A 7,362-nucleotide genomic window follows, 5' to 3' on the forward strand; every position below is an offset into this window, starting at 1 on the left:
AGACAGAAATTGATTCTTAGTCTCAGAGGTTGTGAGTTCAAGCCTCAGCTGATGCAAAAGGCAGGTTGTGTTGCTAAATTCCTAAATGTCTTCCAATTCTTCTGCTTGTTGCTCAGAATTGCCTAAAAATGCCCGGACCCGACCCATCGCTGCGCAGCAGCTATAATTGTATTTATAATTTTTGTCTATATTTCAGACTTACTTTGGCATGTAAATGTTTGTTTGTCATGCAAATAAAGCCCTTTGAATTGAAGTGAATTAAACCCCTCCGTATTAAAAGGCAGTGTGCTTGTGTTACACAGCAGGCTGTTCAACACGCCACCATTTTGTTTGAATAAACATCTCTAGTGACTGAATCTGGTACTATTTTTTCCACTAAAGGGTCATTTTGTCCATTTGTGACAGCTTTCTTTAATTAGCAACAGGTCTGATTGATAAAGCCAAGGAGATGGCTTAAAACCTGTAGTGACATGTTAGTGACGTTAAATGATTTACAGTGACCTGAGAGGCCAGGTGGTAGACAAATGTACCCAAAATGGCCACATTTGAGATTCTGCCTGTACGTGCCTCCACTAAAACCTCTCTAAATTAGCTGTGCCTCACTTTATGAGCCTCACAGGTAATGTTCACAGATGCTGTGGTATGGTTTGCTATAGGCTTTGGGCTACAATTGCATAATTTCAAAGGGATATGTATTCTAAACGTGTCAAGTTTTGTTCGTTGGACATAAACTCTTTAATTTGTTCTGTCTCATTTCTTTATTTACTGCGACCCAGTAACATCTATACTGATGCTTATACCTCTCTATCAAATCCCACAAGTGAAAGATTATTATGTCATATTGGAGCAGGGGCCTGAGATGAGCTAGAGACTTTAAACAGGTTACAAAAAGGATTTCACTCTTTAAAGAGAAGCTCTGAACTGACAGTGTGCTCATGCCCCAAGTGGCGATATTGCAGGCTGTTTTGTGGCTGCCGTCTCACTCAATACTGGTCCAATTTCAAAAATTGTTGTTCCCATTAGTCACTTAGATAAAAATAACAGGCTGAAAAATACCCAAGTCACCCTTTAAGCCCATGTAAGTTTGAAAAGTGCTCAACTCCAGAAACAGCACCACTGATTGGTGTCTGCGTGGGCACAAACATGTTCTCCATAGTGTAACCTAACTGGTCTGAAGTGGAACAAAACTTCACCATGTCTCTGCCCTTTTCATTCCAAATGCTGTGCTTGAATTTCTCCAGACGGCCGTGAACCCTTGGTTGATATGAGTTGTGTTTCGCAGTATGAAAACTTGAAACTACTGCGTAACTTCTGAGAAAGAACAGTGTGCAGCTGTAATCCAGGAGAGCAGCGGGATGAATGCATTAGCAAGGACCGGTACAATGGCTCCTACTGCCTAACCTCTCTCCAGCAGTGATGTAGCGATTTCTATCCCTTCAAAGGCAGCAGTGTAAGCCTGTGGATTTGTCAGGGTCCCAACAGGGTCTTAGCTGCTGGTCTTATAGGATTCCAGTGTATCGGTGGTCCTGCAGGACAGCACGCCATTACAAGCAGCCAGGTGCAATAATCCACTTTCAATGTGAGCCTATTGTGATAAAGCATATAAAAGCCCCTTTACAACGTGTCACCAAGGCAAAGCTCTCTCTCGCTTCCATTTTCATTCCCAAACAGAAAAATGACACACTCTCTGTGGATGTCTGCAATATTACTCAGCATTAAATCAGCGCATTGTAACACTAAAGCAATTGGATACCAGAACATTCCTCGCTGTGCAGCAATGTGGTTATAAGAGCAGTCGCTGTTCGACTTGACATGCTAAAGCTAATATACAGTTCCTGATTTTGGGTTATGAATATCAGCTGCAGCCCACAGCATGAAGGGATTAGATCAGGATTACAATTTTACAAAGTTATTTCAAAAAATCCATTTCACTCAACTGTAAAGTATGAAAAGAGCAGGTATTTATACAGAGAGCTCCTGTACACAGCCGGTGTATCCCTGTAAACCTGGATTCCATTTCCTCAAGTATGATCAATCTAACAGTGAAGACGGTTTCTTAATCTGAATGTGATCATCTCACAGAGTCAGCTCCTGAGAGCCTGTGCAAATGGCTGCTGCTGTCCATGGTGCTGGAAAGTCTGAGAGTAACACAGTGCAAGCCACTACAGTCAGGACACTGTGCAAAGCTGCGTAATGGCAACTTGATCCAAAAACTAACACAAAAAGGAGTGCTATACATAAAACTACCACATGAGCGTATTACACAAATTAAATCCTTGTTTTGCAAAATAAACTTACTTTAACAAAATACTAATATATATTAACAGATTAATGTACAGACTGTCACACTGCATAAAGCAAAGACAGGTGCTCCATGTTTGCCTCACATCACCATCTCATCATTTCACTTCTTTTAATTGTTGACAGCGTTATGGAGGCTATTTATATAACTTACTAGTACAGCTACAGATGTTTTATTATATATGTTTTTATCAGTCCAGCCCTCCTGATGTTTTCTGCTACCTTTATTTTTACCTATACCTTGGGCCATCACAAGTTGATAACGAGCACCCCCAACTTGGGGCCGTTTGGTCTCAGGGGGCCCGAACCCCCCCTTTTTTTGGGGGGGGGGGGGCATTCTTCAAGCAAAATGACATAAATACAAATATAAGGGCACTGATGGCATAAATAGTCATACAAGTGTGAAATCTGGTAAGGAGCACCCTGACAAAAAGGGGAAAGCTGTTGCCATTTTATTTCAAAATATCACACGCAACAACCCTCCCAAAGAACGAGTTGGGGGGTGCTTGTTATCAACTGGCCCAAGGGATAGGCTAACAGGAAATAATAATGAAAACAACTTGACGGCTGGACCTGGCTCCTGACCTATAATATTTATTGTTGTTTTTATACCGTGTTTTTCAGTTAATATAAAAGAGATTATCATCCAAAAATGATTCGAATCATTGGGGAATGCGCATTAAAAGAAATAAGAATCCTTTGTGTTTCCATTAAATGTACGGACTTTGGTGAAAACTATGAACTCGCGCGAGTTTTCCGCAGAACCGGAAACAAAACAAGTTTCACATTCTTCTTCTTCTACGTTTTCTGGCGGTTGGCAACCAGCTTGTAAATGCATTACCGCCTACCCGACCCAGAGTGTGGATATCACCATGGAGAGAGGTGCGCTACGTCAGACTTAATTCGAACATAACTGTTTCCATCCCCCGTTTTGCGAATCAACATTTTTTCGAATCAACCAAAACCCGGCTACAGCGAGCGTATTTTAGTTTGTGCGAATCAGGGGATTTTAATTCGAATTTTGGCGTTTCCATCATAATTTTCCGATGCAATACTTCTAGATGCGCATCTAAACAGGCTGATGGAAACATGGCTTATGAGTACACCATCAGATATCAATTAAACTGCAACTCTGAAATGCAACTGCCAATTACACCATACTATATGCTGACCACACATCGGCACTAGTAGGCATAAATCTTTACAATAAAAACATTTTCAAGAAATCACATACACTGTGTTTGATCTGTCAAATCAAACAGCCGTCTTGTAACTGATATTCCATTGATTTGACTTTAGGATAATCCCTTACTACTTTACACTGTTCTCCAACAGTTAGTTTCAGTGCAAAATACATCATATATCAAGGGAGAATGCCTTTTAGCACCTACACATGAGTGAGACTGATATAGATGTAGTGTTCCATGATAGCCCTTCACTTTGAATTAACTAGCAAAGCAATTCAGCTGGCTGTGTGTGGCGATTATAAAATATTTGAAGTCATTTGTACACGTATTATTGGCAATATAGTGAATAATTAATTAACTAATGTTTTTATTTCCCTTTTTTTGCCACACAGTTTTGGAGTATATTCTAATATACTGCATAAAAATAACTTGTATATACTTGATTTATTATATTGCATGTCTGGAGTGAAAATTAACAGCAACACTTAATCTAATGCAGTCTAATAGAACAGCACTACATACTATGAATTCCAACATTATCACAGAGTTGAATAAGTACCTCTACGCCTCAGTCAAAAAGCAGTTGAACATTAAAAACTTGACGTGGGACAGTTAGCGGGCCAGATTAAGCCTTTAGCAATCACTTGGATTCATAGGTGTTACAACTTAAACAGCTTCATAAGGATCACATCACAATTAAAATGTCCGCACATGGATCAAGATTAATGTCTCAGTAATACATGCTGAAGAATGCTACTGCCTGTTTGTAAAAGCTTTCCATTCCTCTTTGGACTCGGAGTGAGCCATTTGTCACAAACCAATATGCTGAAGATTACTGAATGAGCACAGTGCTGATTCCAGGCGGCAAAACAACAGCACATATTTATGTGGTGCATGTGTGTGTAATACATTTGGGGGAGATTGCATTGTCACCAACTGTATTGGATGCAAATACGCTTAGCACTATTAACATTAATATCCATCAGATACTAAATATATTTTCCTCCTCATGATACAGAGCTATGGGGATTAAATTATTCACTACGCCCATTTGCAGACCGGAAGAAAAATGCCTGGTTATGGAGGGGAGGGGGAGAGAGAATAGAAATGTACAACAGGGTGAAAAAGTAGAAAAAAACTCTGCTTAGTCATTGCTTATTTATTTCCTGAATGACAAACACACAGCTCAAAAAACACTAAGTTTTGAGAGAGGGGTGATGAAACTCAAACCACGTTAAGTCATCTTTTTCTTCTTTCTCCATTTTCCCCTCAACCTCTCCACCTACAAAATCCCCTAAAATATTCAGACACTATTAGCTATTTGTGTGTCAGCCGGCATGAGCGCTAAATTTAATGATGTAACAAGAAGTCATGAGACAGTCTCAAAGAATCAACTTCATGCCTCAAGGCTACAAAAAAAGTTACGGAGCAAACTTGTGTGAATTATTGAATGCTGCCAACAAAAAGTCAAAACAACAGGCACAGTCTGAATGAGGTCAAAAGTTCTCGGCATGTGTTTAACTCCAGCGTGTGATATAGCCTCATTCTTGGACCCAGTGACATAAAAACAGGAGGCCTGCTGGTTCAGGTATGGTTTAAGTCAAAGTGTAGGTAGCGTAAAGTGCACACCACCTCAGTGAAAAGAAACAACTGTAAACCATCCACCATGAGCGACTGCCTGAGATGTTTTGTGAATGTGACGACAGCACAGCACACCTTCTTACTTTCTTTGCTGCTTTGAAGTACAGGGAAAGCAAAACTACATATGTGTAATGAGTTTGTTACACCACAAAAACAATGTATTAAGCACCTAACCAAATTTGAATGATTATATGTATCATAATAAAATAGGCAGTATTCTCTGCTCTGAGGCACTGTGGGAGTGTCCTCTGAATGTGCTGAAGCCACGCCCACTTGCAGGAAAGCCGCAGCTTCTTTTAATCATAGCACTACGATATGGAGCTACATTAGGGTCAAAAGTTTTGTACTTGAAAAAATTAAATTTGAAACTGAAAATTCATGTGTTGATCTTGAATTTTGAAAACTACAACAATGTATTCAAAATAAAAATAAGTGTATGAAACATTTTTTCAGGTTAAATATAATTTTGATTCACTTTGGTAATTCTTTTGAATGAATAATTTATTTTCACTTTTCACTTCCATATATATTTTAACATTTGAGGTCTTATTTTTTCAGTTGCATGTTTTATCTTTTCAGATTCAGATCTTATTTTTTTACAGTTTCAAATCTTTTTTTTTCAGTTTCAAATCTGTTTTTTGAGTTTCAGACTTTTGACCCTGATGTGGCGTGGGGGGCGTGGCATCAACTGAGAGGGGTGTGGAATCATGAGTGACAGTGCCTTTAGGGAACGTAGGAACTAAACAAATTAAACACTTATATACACCATATTCATGTGACTGGCAGTGTAAAAATTGATGCCAGTGACAAACTTCCATTTAGAAATCTGTTTTAGCACACAGGTGAGAAATGTTAACTAAGTTTTGGGAAATCATGACAAATATTAAGGGGTCGTTTTTGTGAACTGAAAAAAAAAAAAATAAGACCTCAAATGTTAAAATATATATGGAAGTGAAAAGTGAAAATAAATTATTCATTCAAAAGAATTACCAAAGTGAATCAAAATTATATTTAACCTGAAACGTTTCATACACTTATTTTTATTTTGAATACATTGATGTATTTTTCAAAATTCAAGATCAACACATGAATTTTCAGTTTCAAATTTTTTTTTTTCAAGTACAAAACTTTTGACCCTAATGTAGCTCCACACTACAATGGATGGAGCCACCAGAGCCAAAATCAAATTCGCGGCCAGGACACTGACCTGCCCAAAAATCAACCAAGTTCTTCTCAGTCTGCAACAGAATGCTAATGTTTATTTAGTTTCTCAAACAACAACAAAATTCAATGGCGCTAGGTCTTGTACAGTGTTGGGGCGGGGCTTATGCTGACCATTGCTCCACTGTGTCACCAAGCAGGCTTTTAGCGCCGACCAAAAAATCCTGGACACATAAATGTTGAAAAACAGTTTAATGGTCTAACTTTACAACTTAGTAGTATGAAGTAGGGTTGTGTCGGTATGAGAAAAAAAAAAAAAAAAAAACGGTCCGGTTTTTGTGAAAAACCGCATCAAGTCGGTAATACCGGTTTTTCGCCACTTGGGGGCGCAATTGACTCATTTAAAATAAAAAACGACCACAGGACAACAGAGTGACAGTAACACGTTGTTTCTTTTATTCCTGACAAATAAATGTGCAGGTTTAGCTTTAGCTTACAGTGCAAACAAGGGTTGCCTCCTTCGTCTGGCTCAAAGCCAAAGTGTTGCCATATTGGCGCATTCTTTGATTTCTTCAAGACTAAATTGTCTGCCATTATCGACTCCCCGTCACTGTTAAACAAACTCCAGGCTACAGTAGAGGTGCATGCGCACTCGCACCCCCTAGCTCAGTCCCCGCCCCACCCCCACCCCCCTCTCTCTCCTGCTCGCTGTGCACTTGGTGAAGAGGTTTACCGGCAACCGAGAAGCCCGGCTCCAGGTCCAATAATTTCCTCTTTGTTGGTGTCATGATTGCCCAGTAGTTCCTGAACAGCCGAGCCATGGCGGCACTAGGGCTGTGACGGTATGTATTTTTTCTCACAGCGGTGACAGAGTGACGTATCACCACGGTATGGCGGTGATACGTCACGTTAATTCAAAAAACGAGAGTCCGTTTTAGTCGTTTTAGAAGAGGTTTGATACATGAACTACAGTGTGTTTACGTCCTGCGCGGAGGGATACACCGGTGAGCAACAGCTGCAGCTGGCTCTGGGACAGGTACGCTAGGTCACTCGGTAAAAGCAAACAAAGACA

Source organism: Epinephelus moara, chromosome 3 (assembly GCF_006386435.1).
Source record: "Epinephelus moara isolate mb chromosome 3, YSFRI_EMoa_1.0, whole genome shotgun sequence".
Classification (NCBI taxonomy): domain Eukaryota; kingdom Metazoa; phylum Chordata; class Actinopteri; order Perciformes; family Serranidae; genus Epinephelus; species Epinephelus moara.